Source organism: Chlorocebus sabaeus, chromosome 18, assembly GCF_047675955.1.
Source record: "Chlorocebus sabaeus isolate Y175 chromosome 18, mChlSab1.0.hap1, whole genome shotgun sequence".
Classification (NCBI taxonomy): Eukaryota; Metazoa; Chordata; class Mammalia; order Primates; family Cercopithecidae; genus Chlorocebus; species Chlorocebus sabaeus.
The window spans coordinates 6830038-6846992 of record NC_132921.1 but is presented as its reverse complement, the minus strand read 5'-3'; positions in this window follow the sequence as shown (position 1 = coordinate 6846992).

Here is a 16955-nt window from a genome sequence, read left to right as displayed (position 1 = left end):
ATAGATAGATAGATAGATATGTGTGTGTGTGTGTGTGTGTGTGAGTGCTTGAGCAGCACAGAAAAACCTAGAAAGACACACAAAAATGGTAACTGTTATCTCCAAGAAATGGGGCCAAAGAGAAAACATAAAATAAGTTTTTCCTCTTGATTTTGTATGTTTTCCTCACCAGTGACTTCTTTTTTTTTTTTTTTTCAAATCCTGTGAATATGTATTTTTTTAAAACAAAGTGAGTTTCCTCCGCGGGTTACTGTCTAAACACCACAGGAACGTCCTGAGCCTCACTGAAAGATGTGTGAGCCTCTCTGCGGTGTCCTGCAGAAGCCCTGAGAAACTGAGTTTAAGCTCTTTTATATTGCAGAGCAGAGAAGCTGCTTGGTCCCCTTGCATTCCCAGGCAGAGTCCTGCTTTTCCCAACAGGTATTTGCACACCCACCTTTCCCTTGGCCTCCACTTGGTGAGCCTTGGCTGGCACCAGGTGACAGCTGCTACCTCACCACAGGGCCAGAGCCTAATGGGCCCAGGAAGTGGTTTCCACCGCTCTCAGAGGCTCTCTCCTTGGAACAGGCTGAAAGAGTGAACATGATGGATGCCTCGCTCACCACCTTCCCAGGAGGACGCATCACTAACTTCATTGCTTATTGACTCAAAGCCCTGATGCAATCTGGTGTGAGGGACACAGGGATTTGCTGACTTTCAAGGTTACAGGGTTGTCACTGAAATGCATCTGATGCTCTGAGCTCCCCTCTGACTTATCTGCCTCAACTCTGTGCTACTCTTTCTCTACATTTAAAGCAGAGTTAGCCTCCGAAAGCCATGGCTTTGGAAATCCACAGTGCTTGCCGCCAGGAGGGCGCAATGCTGGGCTTACATGACTCTCCTAATTAGATCATTAGTTACATAATGACCACATTCAGAAGGAAGGGAGGGCTGTGCAGTGCACTCAGCATTTTAATGCTACTGCAATTGCTGCAATCATTTCTTAGGATTACTTCTGTCCTAATTTTTCCCAAATCTGCTGCACAGATGCGGCACCTGTCCCAAGCATCTCTGGCCTAACGGATCTATGCCTGTGATGAGCAATTTGCACCTAGCAGGTTCGGGATGGTGTCTCTCTAGTGGATCATGCCAGCTAGTCAGCTATGTTGCCCTGCATGGGTTGTGGAGGCCTCACTTCTAGTTGGTGTGGTCCGAGGAGTCTGGTCTTCCTGGTGTGTGGCATTCACCAGTGCATGCAGAAGAATGGAGACTGCACCTCATTTAATGGTGGCCAGGGCTAGAGTAACACCTTTCTAGGGAGTGGAGAGGACCAAAGGATCCCAGACTTGTCAAGAATGATCCTTTTGATAAATTACAAGTCAAGGCTCAAGAAACCTAGCTGCAAACTGTCCTGCATTTTTCTATATAAGGTCCATAGTATTGGTCATTTGTTATACTTTCACTTATAGGCACATTTTATGTTTTGCTTTCATCAAAAAAATAAAACTTAGCTATCTATCTTTAGATAATTTATACTTCCCTTCCCCCACCCTGCTGTGACTCTGTAAAGACTAATTGCTTCAGTCATCCAGCACTGCTGGGCACCAGGTCCTCCCAGGGCAAGGAAAGGGTGGGGGCAGTGGGGACAGGTGGTCCAGTCTCCAGTTCAGGATGCTCAGCAATGTTTGGATTCTCCAGGCTGCAAAGACCATGCCAGAAAGAGACCTGGTATTGCTTATAGACGTCAGAGAGGGGCTGGGTTTGAGTTCAGTGGCTACAGGATTCCTTAAGAAATACTGGGGTTTTATGGCAAGGAGTCTATTTGCAACGTTTGTTGAGCAATTTCCTGGAGCAGAAGTTGGTTACATTAAACCAACATAAACATGAGCCATCACTGGCTTTCATCATGAGCTCTGGCAGACTATCTCCAAATACCTTCACCACATTCCCTCATCATGTAGTGAAGTTTTGTAGTTGGGGCCCCAATGTTCACTTTTGGTGCTTTGGCTGCATAGCTGTGAACCATTGCTTTCCTTCACTTAACCTGGCAGACATCTCAGTGGTTCATAACCACGATCACTGGACTGACTACGATTCCCACTCTGGGAGTCCTAGGTTCTCCCTGGAAAGATGTGAGAGAGTCACAGAGACTAATCATTATCCTCCAACTCTCTTTTCTTAGGAGGCTGAGGAGAGAAGGGCATCCATGTTCCATGTACACTGTTCTGCAGCAAACTGTTCATTCTACCTTCAAAGAGAGCATTTTCTTCTGCACTTTCTGCAGCCTGATCTTTCTTTTGTTGATATCATGGAGGCGCATTACTTTTCTCCTTGCACCCAACTTTCTTTCTTTTTCTCAGCCTATGAGCTGCACCAGGAAGCCTCGAGTTCTTTTTTGTGATTTCCCTGCTTTTCTCTTACGGGATATGTGGCCAGATTCTCTAGGTAAAACATTTTGCAATTATGGTTGCATTTATGGAAGTTAGAGTATGAAGTCCAGGAATAGGAAGAAAACATCTCTCATGCCTCTGAACTCAGGAGATTGCCTACTTACCCTAACCGTAAGATGTTCCCACCAAGAGAGACACTAGATGATTAGGTAACTCAAGTGGGGTCCCTTTGCTTACTTCATCAGGGACACGGGATATTTCTCTGCCTGTTGTTTTGTGACAAGTGTTATTTTTGGAAGTTGCTGAAATACTTAAGCATTATATAAACTCTTTCAGTAAATGTGGTTATTCAGTTAGATGCAGTGACCTCTAAGTAGGGTTTTCAGGTATGGCAAAAAAATAAATAAATAAAAGTACAGGACACCAGGTTAAATCTGACAAATTCAGATAAACAACAAATGACTGCTTTTTTCCCCCCAAAATTCAAGCTTCTCTGTGAATTCTACCTCTAAGGCCAGTCCCCAAACAGATGCTGTCTTCCTATGAGATACTTTCTCTAAAGAATACCTAGACAGTGAGAGTTTCTCTTTTCCCTTGTCCTCATTCTCCATCAGTTTACCAAACCATCATCATTTTTCTCAAGATGCTCCCCAGGATGACTCATCTCTACTCTTGATTTTGAATTATGGAGTAAGAGTAAGAAAACCTCTACCCTGATGAAAAGTCTTACGATTTGCACTCATTACTACCAGCTTCACATCATTGATTGCCTTTAGTATATTCCTGAAATATGCACATTAAATAACTAGGGCTTTCAAACCACTCCCAAAGAAGTTAATAGCAACAGTCTCTGGTTTCCCCAATTTTGTATAATCACAATAATCTCTTTGCTTTTGAGGCTTACTTGCAGTAAATGTCTTTTGTGATTAATTATACTGATTCCACTACAGCATTTAAATAATCACAGCTGTTGTTTATTACTTCACATCCTAAATGCGAGAGAAGTGCTTGATTAAATAGCCTTCTATACCAAAACACCCCGAAGTGTAAGATGCTTGTATATGGCAAAGGGGCACGATTATTTTCCTGGCAAATGGAACTTTTTCCATAATAGTGACAGAGCAGCTGCACTTACCAAAGATCCTCAATCCAGGATCTGATCTTGGGAAATCAGATCCCCACATGCTGGTCACTGTTTAATGGTGGAAACTGGAGGAATCGTGAACACAGGGAGCGAGGGGATCTGAAACTTCATGGCTACTAAATGAATTGCAATCATACCCCTAAGGCAGGTGCACTAAGGCATTGGAACTGGAAAGATAAACAAGAATCTTGACTCCCCAACATTCTGTTGTCCACACTCACCTCTTCACCTAATTGCGTGTGTTTTTCTTTGTTCTCTTCTACCCTTGAGCTTCTCTTCCTTCTTTTATGTGTATTTTGCACATGGTAAGTCCTGACTACTTCTTGGTTTTATTTTTCTATGTCTTCAGGGTATAAACATACTGATTAAGAGATTCACACGCAGGCGAGAATAGGTCGTTTTACTAACTTTCAAGCACTCTCATCAGTCTTCTACAAATGGTGTTGGAAAAAGCAGATATCCACATGCAAAAATCACAAAAAAAATCGACTTAAAATGGATTACACACTTAAGCATAAAACATGAAACTGTAAAACTCCTAGGATAAAACATAGGGAAGAAGCTTCATCATACTGCTCTTGGCAATCATTTCTTGGATATGACTTCAAAATCGTAGACAACAAAGGCAAAATGAGACCACATTGAACTAAAACGCTCCTGCACAGCAAAGGAAACAACATAGTGAAAAGCAACTTATGGAATGAGAGGAAATATTTGCAAACAATACATCTGATAAGGGGTTAAAACATAACTGAATATAAAAAGCCCAAATGACCAGATTAAAAATTAGGCCCAGGACTCGAATAGACAGTTATGCAAAGAAGACATACACGTGGCCAACCCATCTGTGAAAGAGTGCTTAATGTCACTGATCATTAGGGAAATCAAACCACCATGAAATATCCCCTCACACTTGTTAGAATAGCTATTATCAAAAATACAAAATACAAGTGTGGACAAGGATGTGGAGAAACTGGAATCCTTTCTGTACACTATAAGTGAGAATGTAAAATGGCATAGCCACGATGGAAGACGGTATGGAGCTTCCCAACAAAGTAAAAACAGAACTACCTTATGCTCCAGCAATCCCACTTCTGGATATGTATCCAAAAGAATTAAAATTTGGACCTCAAAGAGATATCAACACTTCCATGTTCACTGCAGCATTATTCAAAATAGCCAAGATATGGAAACAAACGAAGTGGCCATCGACAAGGGAATGGATAAAGAAAATATGCTCTGTAAATAAAATGGAATGTTATCTAACCTCAAAAAAAATCCTCCCATATTTGACAACCTTGAGGACGTTATGCTAAGTGAAGTGAGCCAGTCACAGAAAGGCAATGACTGTGTGATTTCACTTATGTTAGGTGTCTAGAGTATCACTCCCAGAAACAGGGAGTAGAATGGTGATTGGCAGGGGCTTCACGAAGGAAGTAATGGGGAGTTGCTCTTCAAGGGGTGTAAAGTTCTAGTTACACAAGATGCATACGTTCTAGAGATCTGCTGTACAACACTGTGACTTAAAGCATTTGTGCACTTACATTTTTGTTAAGAGAGTAGATCTCATGTTAAGTGTTCTTAACACACGCACACACACACAATGCTGCCTCTTGGGTCTGGTCTTCAGAGGTCAGAGGAGGCTTTAGCTAGTGACAAAATGAGTCACTATATATAGATTTTTATAATTTACAGTATTCCAGGATTCCACAGTCCACTGGCATAAATAAAGTCGAGTAGCGGTGCGATTTGCTGACCGTCTGCTCCCGCTCATTAGAACCTTAGGAACTTGGCCCTTCAAAGTTTTCTTTCCTGCTACTCTCCCTACCCACAACGAAAGTATTTTAGTCTCAAAACTCAATTGCATTTGAGTATCAGCTTCTGCACTGCTGACTCAGTCCCATAGTTGATAAGAGCCTTATGCATCAAATCCTATTACCCTAATTAATTTATAATGAAGTATGTAATTGCCACAGGGACAGGAAAATGACATCTTCTCTGGGACATACTCCTCCTGAAGCTGAGTCATAGGAAAGCCTATTTACGTTCAGATGATTATTTGGCGGGCAAGGAATTAAGGACAAGGGAGTCTAGGGTTCCTGGAGCATCTTAACGGGCTATGAGATCCAACTCCACGAAATGGCCTTCCATGAGCAAAATGAGGGTGGCTGGAAAGTGATGGGTGGCCTTTCTTTGGTTTCCTTTTTCTAAGCTTCATGGCTTTGGTATTCCACTGCATGTGCTCTCCTTACACCCTCCCCGCCCACCTTTTACTCCTTTCATCTCTCTGCAAACTAGTTTACACGGCTATAATCTGATTGCATTTCACTTGGTTTATAAAATATATCTTTCTTTCCGTTCCAGTACTTCTGGATGACTAAGGCTTGGGGTTCATCTGCAATCCTGCAGGGGCTTGGGGGCTTCCCACCTGGGCTCACCTGCAAACCCTGTGGTGTGAGGGACTCCCACTGGGACTCTCCTGTAAACCCGGCAGTGTGAGGGTGCACACCTCATGGGGGCACAGTTCACAAATGGAATCTGCAATGGTGAGAAGATGCTCTCCTTTTCTGGAAAATTCTGAGGTACATTATTCTCTAGAAGGCCCCAGTGGGATTGAACCCATGCTGTCCACATCAGGGACCAGCTCAAACACGTGCCCATGAGGTGTTTCTGTCCCAGCAGAAGCAGCTGCCTCCTACTCCACTTACCCAGACACCTTGCAGAGACCTCACTCGGGGCAGGTGTGTGAGGGGCTTGCCGTCCTAAGATGGGCTCTACCTCCCACATTGCCAACAGCCCAGTATCCGAGGTTGGGATATAGAAGTGGGCAAATCGGTTTCTGCGCCAGGAAAACAGTGTAACCACTCAGAACATTGCATGGCATGGCTGTACCACCAAGAATCATAGGAACATGCGTGGGAGGAAATCTTGAGGGTGTTGCATGATTCTGGGAAGAAATAATAAGGCAGGGAGGAGAGAACCGATGGACATGAGAGCACTGTCCCTTGACTTGTGCTTCAGCATCTTTGCAGGGACACTGGGAACAGGTCCAGAGGTGCTGTTATACCAGAAGCCCCTCAAAACCCAGACACGAGGATGCACTACGGTAAATGAGCCAGGGCGTCTCCAACTGCCTTGGCGTAGTGATAAGAAGGATCAGAAGGCACAGGGTGGTAGAGATATGGAAGAGCAGAAATTCTATCACCAGAGTTATGTTCCTTGGGAAGGCTCAGAGGACACTCTGTGTAATAAAATAATAAGGAAAGCCTGGTGGGAGGGTTAGGCATTGGTGTCTTTAAAAACCCTGGAGTACCCCGCGTTCACACAAATGCCATTAGGTAGAAGACACACCCCACGAAGAGTCAGTGGTTTGCCACACTGGTGAAGGGTTAGGTGCCAGTGGTTTGGTGCATACCGTCTCATCCTTTCAGATAAATGGCAAGTTCTTGCATTCCCCTTCCTTCCTATTAAGAAAGGGTCCTTTTGCCTGGGAAGGCTCTTGGGCATTTAAAAGCAGATTATTGCTTCAACCCATTAATCTAGTAACCCAAATGTTTCCACTTTTGAAAGATTCCCAGAACAAAATAGAGCTATGCAGCAGGTCCTGCTGCAGTGGAAATTGCTCTGTTGATCACAGTGTATGACTCAGCAAGTCTGATGGGTCTGGAGGCATCTCTGGTGGATAAGGGTGCTCAGTAGAAGTCTGTCAAGCCCCCAGTGCAAGAGTCAGGGCAGACCCCTAGAATTCTGGAGCAAGTCATTACCTTGGGTAGCAGATAACCTTACTTACCATTTGAAAAGCACAGAGCAGCTGGGCCCTAAATATGTCTGGATGTTCCCATGACAATCTGGGTATTATCAGCTCCTCCTGGCCAGGAGGTGCCCACCACAATCTGGGTTTTATCAGCTGCATTCCATCAGGAGGTGCCCATCACAGTCTGGGTATTATCAGTTCTATTCCATCAGGAGGTGCCCATCACATCATGTTGTAGGTATTTTTGGATCTGTTCAGTCATCAGGTCTGGCAGGTGTACCATCAAACCACCCTACACTGAACATGGTTCACTGGAGATCACTTGGGGTCACTCTGAGAGGTCTGAAAGTCCTGTCAGTGACATGAGCAGGTAGCCCAGCCTTCTATCTCTTTATCTCTGTAATACCAGCACCTCAACTTAGAGCTGTCACCTCACTGGGGTTTCCTATGACCATTTACAGCGGAGAAAAGATTCCAGTTTGGTTCCCAGATGGGTGGGCATGATACATCATCGGCAAAAAAAAAAAAAAAAAAAAAAAAAAAAAAAAAAAATGCAGTGCCACCACCACACTCCAGCCTGGCTCAGAAGCCTCCAAAGCAAAGTGATGAGGGGAACCCATCCTAGTGGGCAGTAGCAAGGTGATCTTGGTCATTCACTTTGAAGAGAGTGAAAATGCTTGCGGCATGGCTCTTCAGGTGGATGTCTGGCCTGTGCAGAATGGCTTGGCTCTTTGGGAGGGGCCTGGAAGGGGAAAGTGGACACAGAGAAGTTTGGGGAAGAGAGAGGTGAGAGGTCATGGCAGCGGTAACGTGTGAGCATCTTCATGAAATGCTAAAGCTGCCAGAGAGGGCTACGGTGGCCCAGCACCTGTTGTGTAGGGTGACTGTCCTGTGGGTGTCACCAGCCTCTGTTCTGGGCTCCCAGTGCTTGAGCAGGGGACCCATGAATGGAGTGGCCAAGGCGATGGGCACAGAGGCTAGGCAGTGGCCGCAAGTACAGGCTCCCTGTCGCCACGGCCGATTCAGCTAGTACCATGGCTATAAGACCAGCCTGTCATCAATTCAGTGAGCACCACGGCTGTGAGACCACACTCATCAGCAAAGCCTGATACGGCACCTTCTCTCGAACACTAGCCATCCACTGGCAGTGGTATGTGCAGGAGACCCCCTTTACCCAGTTGAGGTAACTGTCATTTGCTTACCCTGCCCTGTCTCTGTCAGCACCCTCATCAAATGGCGTGAAGGATGCCTCACCCACCAGCATAGATCCCGCGTGAAGGATGCCTCACCCACCAAGCATAGTGTTGCTTCTGACCAAAGGACCCGTGTTGAGGTCAAGGCAATGCCAAGAGGGTGTTTGACCATTTGATGTACCAAGCAGCTGTGCCCTAAGCTTTTATCACGTGCTGCATCCCTTCTAAGCAGAATGCAGGGATGGCTGATTAAACGTTTACCTTAAAGGTTACTCGGCCCTAAGGCCCTGTGGTTTGGAGAGCTGCTTCCTGTAGGTGGTATAGGCCCTAAGCCAGTGGCCATGTCCCAGCAGCAGGAATACATGATGAGTTCAGGACCTGTGACCCACTGGTGGAATTTGTCCTCCAAATCCAGCTTAGGCTGTCTTGGAATAAAAGTCCTGGTTCTTGGAGAAGTGGTGGGATGGGGAGAAATGCTCTGCCCAGGACACATTGAAGGTTCTTGTGAACTTGAAAATGTAAACACCACTTGGCCATCTTGGGGTCTTCATGCTGGTGTTAGTTCCAAGGTTGGGGGCCATGGCCCACTCTGCTGACCACTGCCGCCAGGATTGCAGTTGTGCAATGCAGAGGGGAAGGGCCAGTCGGGCACCTATCTGTTGATACTTCCAGTTTGATCATGACTGTAAATGGCAAAAAAGCAGCAACCATGGCCTGATAAGGGCTCAACAACCAGGCACTCAGGCCCCTCCATACAAAGCAAGTAACCCAGTCTGCCAAAGTGCTGGCCTGGTATGAAGGGATACAGAAGATGAAGTGGGGTAGGAGATAGCCTCGGTCCTGGGAAAGCAGTGGGCGCTATAGCTTGTCTAACCCTAACCCTCCTACATTTGGTCTTTTTAGAGAATGCGACCAACTGCAAACTTGAGGGCCTTGTGTTGAACATTGTCTGGATATGAGTAGGACATGCTGTGGACTGTGTCAGATACCACCTGTGCCTGGCCTCACACACTCCCGGTCCACCCTTTACTCCTGTCATTTTTGCAATCACCAGCCTCCTCAGATATAACTCAAGGGCTCCTCAGCTCAGCTGTGCTCTGTGTTTCTCTCTGCTCCAGGTGCTCTCTGACTGCAAGGCATGAAATACTGGAGCAAACTTGGAATTGCAAGGGAATGACCACACTATAGTGTAACCCCTCGCCAGCGGGGACTTGAAGCCCACGGAAAAACGGTCCCTTCTGGTAGGCACATTCTACAGAGGGACCCGATGGGACTGAGCCCAGATGCCCGCTGTCATGACCAGCTCAGTACTGCAGATTTCAATTCCTTTCATTCATTTTCTGTTTCATGCTTGCCAGTTTCCCTCTCCTGTTTCGTGAGGTCACTTCCAAACACAAACTCACAGCAGGCAGGCCCTAGTCTTGAGCTTTGCTTGTGTGGAAGCAGCTGGAGCACCCAAACAAAGACAATATCTGCCCTTGGATTCTCACAGCTTCAAACAATTACAGTCCAGCGTGAGGCTCTGGAGGGTCTGCGAGTCACTCCATTTTTGTTTTTCTCTCTTGCTGCGTTTTCAATAAATCTCTCTGTTGTAGACTCAATGGTGTCCCCCCAGCGTTATTCATATGTTAATGTCCAAGTCCCCAATGCAGTCGTATTTGGAGATATGGCCCTGAAGAGGACAAGGAAGGTTCAACAAGGTCATGAGGCTGGGGCCCTAATCCCACAGCGCTGACATCCTTCTAAGAAGAGGGAGGGACACCAGAGCTCCCTGTCCACGCTCACAGAGGAAAGGCCATGTGAGCACAAGGCCAGAAGGTGCGGGCCACAAGTCAGTGACAGCCCTCACTATCGCCTTCATTTTGACGCCACTGTCTGGACCTGTACCTGCCCGTGTTTTCCCCACCTCCTGTCTCTCAGCTGAGGCAGCAGAGGCATCATTCAGGTCTTTAACCCCAGCTTTTAGTCATTTGCTGTTTTGAGGCCTCTGTGTGATCTGAGCATTTTTGCTCAATCTTAAGGCACCTGTTTCTACCATCATAAAAGCATCACACCTCATTCTCTTCACCTTTGGCTCCCAGCAGCTTGCAAAAGCTATAATAGAAAGTAGTTTGACAAACAGGGCTAAGGTGAAGAGGACAAATGCAGCTATTGGCTTCTGCTTCTCTCGAGAAGAATCTCTCAACGGTTCCGTCAGTTCACACTTACTAGTGTTCCAGTTGCTTCATGTCGCTGTCAGCACTCGGCGGTGGTATGTTCTCTTTAATTTGGCTATCCCAGTGGGTGTATATTGGTGTTCATTGTGGTTTTAACGAGGTGTTCTCAGAGGTGTGTTACCCAGCCTAAAGAAAAGATGAGTCCCTGATTAGAGAATATGGTGTGAGACTTTAGAGGAGTGTTGAGATAGTCTTTCAGGAGAATGAAACAAACATTTATTAAGCATTTTATACATTCAGTGCAACACGAGATGTTCCACCCAACTAGCATATTTAAGATGTCCAACTTTTCTATACATTAAGTTTCACTTTTTCCATTTTGGGGAAGAAACAGATTTTACAAATAATAAATTACCCCAGGTCTCATATTTATAAAGATTTGGCTCATGTCATATCACAGAGGTGGCTGCAGGTTTCTTGTAGCATTGGCACTAACATTGAGAACTATATGTTTATTTTGCAGCAGGAAAGAGAGAGAAGACACCGGGAGTGGGGTTGGGGAGATAGGAGAAGCTAAGGGAACCTGTAATTGTACTTTGGGATTTCAGTGGGAGAAAAGGAATTGAACCTGGCCTGCTGACCCCACTTCAGGGATGAGATGCCCTGGCTGTGGAGGGCTCCTGAGGCCCTTCTGGTACAATTGTCCATGTTCCATGGCAAACTCAGAAGCCTTCCCACAGCAGGGACAGTCCATCCTGATCTCTCATGCGTTCCTCCGAAGCTGTAAAAGCCACGGTCGCTTCATCCTTGTAGCCTCGAGAAGAGACAAGACAGATAGTATCTTCCTTTTCAGATGAACCAGCTGATTCAGGGAACTCTCTAGTGACTTACTCAAGATCACAGAGTGGACAGAGCCAAAGCAAGAATCCAAGTTCAGGCCCCTTCTGCTGTAGAAATGTTGTGATATGGTCACACATGACCTATTTTCTTCAGGGACCTTTGTGGCATGTTTGGGTCCTATTACCTCATAATTCCTCTGTTTTATTAAGCCTGGTGTTGGCTACAAGAAGCTTGTAATGAGTGCAGTTTCACTAATGATGGTAGTGGTGGCTGACTTTCACTGAATACTCTTTCTGACTGGCTCGATCCTGAAAGCTTTAAGTGCACACATTCTAATCACAAGCCTACAAGATCGGCACTGCCGCTCCAGAGAAGGCTGCAGTATGCAGAGGTGGAGTAGCTTGCCCAAGGACACTGAACTCAACACAGAGGCACTGTACACATTTAACCTTATGTTTGTTACACAACCTTCCTCTTTGTGAATATGAAAGTAAACCAGGTGTGATTTTACAGACAAGGGTTGTGAGCACTTCCGTAAGGAATCTACAGGGGCCATGAGCAGAGGGTTGTGTGGTGTTGTGATTTCTGACATGGGAATGTAGGAAGGCTCAGTAATAAAGCTTGCCCATTAGCACTGAGAAGCACTTGTAGAGTTGCTGCCTATTAGCTTTAATCCACTTAGCGGTGGCTTCAGACTGCTGACTCCAGGACACCAGATGGAAAAGCCACATCAGGCTGGCACTCTTCTTCCTCCTCCATGTCTTCCTCTTCTTCCTCCCCTCCGCCTCTTTCTTCACCCTCTTCTCCTCTTCCTCCTTCTCCTCTCCATCTGTCTCTTGCTCCTCCCTCTCCTCCTCCTCCTCCTCCTTCTTCTTCTCTTGGTCCTTCTCTTGCTCCTCCCCCTCTTCCTCCTCTCTCTCTCCTCCTCCCCCACTCCTCCTCTTGCTCTCACCCTCTCTTCCTTCTCTTCTTGGTCTTCCTTTCCCCTTCTCTTCCTTTTTTCCCCTCCTCCTCCTCCTTCAATAGAAAAAGCATTACAATTAAGGCATCTATGGACAGGTGTAGTTTATGTAGCTATAAGACAAAGTCAGCTGGTCATTGATAGGGTATAATTGTTCTGTTGTTAGCCATTCTTTTTGTTGAAAACGAAATATTTCTAACATACTAGAGTTTCTGATACCCATGTTCCCACAGCTGAGATTATTAACACGTTTTAATATTTCACCCTATTTGCCTAATTTTTTAGTGAAGAAATCAAATGTTTCGGATTAGGTCAAGACTGCTGCCCACCCCCGATCACTCAACTTTAAAAAGCAGAACGCTTGATTTCCCCCAAGCCATGTTTATCCTGCATCCTCCCCAACTTCAGCAGAAGGCACCAGCTCTCCTCGATGGCTCAGCAGTAAGCAGGTCTCTTCTTGCTCCTCTGTTCCCTTCTGCTGGTCCTTGTATCTCTGCCTCCTACGTTTCTCCCATGTCTGCCACCTCCCTGCCTCATCACCCCTCTCAGACTCTCCCCAGACTCCTGCCACAGCCTCAGTGGGCCCCCTGGCATCAAGACTTCAGTCAACAGTTCAGTGGTTTTTAAAAGACTGTCCCAGCAGGCCACTGTCCCACATCGCGTTCAGAAGCAACCTACACGTGATGGGGCTCCCCTCTCCCCAGTCTGGCTACACTGGCCTTTCTTCTGTTCCTGGAGCCCCTCAAGCCCCTTTCTGCTCTGAGGGCTTCTGCCTGGAATCTGGTCCCTGGGTCTTCGCAGAGCCGCTTGCTCCCCTCACCCAGATCCCTGCTCAGAGGCTCATGCTCCCAGAGAGCTTCAAAGGACCTCCTCTGCCATCTTCCTGCTGCTCAGCCTTCCGCTGTCCTCATGGACAACCAGCCTCACATTACACATTCATTGGTTTGCTGTCTGTCTCACCCACACCTACTGCCCTGGAATAAAGCTTTCTGAGTTTGTCTTGTTTACCACCACATCCCCCATACCTAGAACAAATGCTTCATTTTTGTTAAATAGGTGAATAAATCTCACTGGATTGCTTTACCCCAACAGCAGCTCCTCAAAGAAGTTGGTGTGTATTAAGCTTCCTTATGATTTGCTATATTTATTACACATTTATGTACCCATATGGATTTCATGCAAACTAGTATGTCTGAAATTTTCACTTAAACGATATCATGGCTTATGTGACCTTTTGCAACTTGCTGCTGCTTTTCTGGTCCAAAAATGTGTTTAAGATTAATCCATGTTGATACTTGTCCCTTCTTTTAACTGTCAAGCAATGTTTTGTTGAATGAATAGACCATACTTTATTTATTCATTCCCATAGCATACTGGGTTATAGTTTTTTTTAATATACATATTTTTTTTGGAGTAGACGGGTCTCTTTAACACCCAGCTGAGAATTATTCTACATTAGACCCATAGAAGTAGAATTGCTGGACTGTAAGTTATGTGCAACTTAAACTTTGCTAGATGTGTTAAGTTGCCCAGAACTGTTTGTACCATTTTACAAGGTGTAAGAATTCCATTTTTCACATCTTAATATTTTTAGTCATCCCAGTTTTGATTTTTCCCTGATAGGCATCTTATGTGACTCATTTTTGTTTTATCTTGCACTTCCCCTTCACTATTATCTTTTTCTCCATATGTTTATTGGCGATGCAAGTTTCTTTTTTTCTAAATTGTTTGTTCATATTTTGCCTGTTTTTCTCTTGGGTTGTTTGTCTATTTCTTATTTATTTGAATTAGGTCTTTGAGAACTCTATGTAAGACTATTTTGTAGTTTATTCACATTACAAGTATCATCTCACAGTCTGTGGTTTTCTTTTCAGTTTACAGCGTCTTTTTATCTACATATGTTTTAATTTCATGCAATTTTTCCTTCATATTTGATTTGTTTCTGTATATTTTAAAGAAATCTCTGCTATATTATAAAAATGCTCTGTGATGCTTCCTTTCAAAGTTTAAAGTTGGCTTTCTATAGAGTTTATTTTGGGGTATGATATGAGATAAAAATCAAATTTTATTTTACCTTTTATACAGAGAGTAACCAAAGCCAGTGTTACTTTTAAAAACTTAACTTATTGAATAGGTAACACATTCATATGGTTTGATGATTGTAATAATGCTGCAAAATGCATACCATGAAGTCTCATTCCCATCCCTGCCTCATCTGCTCTCTTCTCTGCATAAGGCAACCACTTTTTATTGATTATTCTTTGCTTCTCTGTATGTACAAGTAGTGCAAACAGAAAAAGATATTCTTATCTTCCCTTTTTTAAACACAAGTAGCATGCTTATCCATACTGTTCTACACCTTGCTGTTCTCACTTAACTATTTTTCCTGGAGCTCTTTCCATTTGAGAGCATAGGAAGCTTTTCATTCTCTTTTGTAGCTGAATAGTTACGGAAACCTGGATTTCTTATGCTTGATAAGAAGCATGCGTGCCCTTTGTTCTGGAAGGAGACACTACTTCCAAGGCTGCTTACTACACACACATCCCAGAAAAGATGCTTTGGAACAGAGGGCAGTTAGGATCTCACTCACAAAATATGTAGAAATGAGAGACCCAGAGTTGTATTAATTTGCAGTCACCAATGTTCCGATTGTGCCATATCATTTTCAACACTTGCTGTTGACAGTCTCTAATCGTAGCCATTCTAAGTGGGTGTGCATTGGCATTTCATAGTGGTTTTAGTTTGCATTTCTCTGATGTGTAATGATGTTGAACACTATTTCATGTTTATTAACAATTTCTGATTTTATCACTTTAGAATCAGGGGGTATGTGTGCAAGTTTGTTATATGGGTATATTGATAATGCTGGGGTTGGGCTTCTTTTGAACGCACCACTTGAATGGTGAACATTGCACCCAACAGGTAGCTTTTCAACCCCTTTCTCCCTCCTTCTCTCCCTGCTTTTGGAGTCCCCAGTGTCTTTTGTGTTTATTAACAATTTTGATATCCTCATTTGGAAAAGTCTATTCAAAGTTTTTGAAACCACTTTTTAAAGTGGAATTTGCTCCTGTTTCTTATTGATTTGTAGAAGTTCTTTTTCTATTTTGCATATGAGCCTTTTAGAATATAAAAACAGAAGTCCTCAATTGCAATGAAGGTTAGTTTCATTGTTTTGTTATATGGTGAGTGATTTTCAGACGCTGCTTAATGAATCTTTTTGAGCCCCGAATTACGACGATCTTTTCTGATGCTTTCCATAGGCACTTGATTCTTTTAGCTTTTACATTTAAGTCTATGATCCATTTCAAGTGGACGTTTGGCATCTTCTCTGGTGGTCTAATAGACTCAGTGCTCTTAAATGAACTTCAGTGTATATGTGAGGTATGATTCAATTTTTTTTTTCCTACATCAATATCCAATTGACTCTATATAATTTATTGGAAAGGTTTTTCTTTCCCCATTGAATTGTGGCAAAGCCTTTTTTGTATTACTGAATTCTATTTGCTAATATTTTCTTTAAGATATTTTGTGTTCATATTTATAAGATAATTTGGTTGTAGTTTTCCTTTCTTTTAATATTCTTGCCAGATTTTGGTATTTTGTCCCTATAAAATCAGTTAAATTTTCATTTTTTTTTCTGTTTTCTAGAAGAGTTTAAGATTGGCATTAATTATTATCTGAACTTTTAAAAGAATTTGTCTTTGAAACCATCTAGACCTAGAAATCTGTTTTTGTAGGAAGGATTTTAATTGTAGATTTAATTTATTCAATAGTTAACCTAGCTTTTCTGGTTTTTGTTGAGTCAGTTCAGAAACTGCTTTTCAACGAATTTGTTCATTTCATCTGTATTTGAAAATTTATTACCACAAAGATATTTATACTATCCTTTCATTTTCTTTTCATTATCTGGAGGGTTTGTAATAATGTCTTTTTTTATTCCTAATATTAGCAAAATTTTTTTTCTTGATTAATCATGCTAGGGGCGTTTTGGCTATGTATTGCTGCATAATTAAATAACCAATGTCTCAGTGCTTTGAGTAACGATTAATTATCTCTAATGTGTCTGCAGATTTACTGGCCCATTGAGTTGAGTGTGATTTTTTTGTTCCCCTGGGGGCGTCTTGTTTGAAGTCTGGCGTGTAGTTTCAGGCAGATAGCCTGTGGGGTTGGATCAGCTGAGCCAGACATCCCAGGTGATGTGCGCTCCCCAGTAATCATCAGGAGCTAAGCTGGGGTTGCACATGAAGTTGCTGAGTGATGTACTCTATATTAGTTACCTCTCACATATTTAGAAGAATTCTAAAATAGATTTTAAAAATGCCTCAAATGCCATATTATATCATTTTTCACTCAAAAATTTTACAATTTGACAACTGCTGTATTGGTGAGACTAGGGGGAAAGAGATACTTTCATACACTGCTGAAAAACAAGTGCAAAATTATTCAACATCTATGAAGGCTAATTGGCAATATATTATCACAATTATAAATGCTTATCCATATGCTTTTTAATCCAGAAATCTCACTTCTGTGAATTA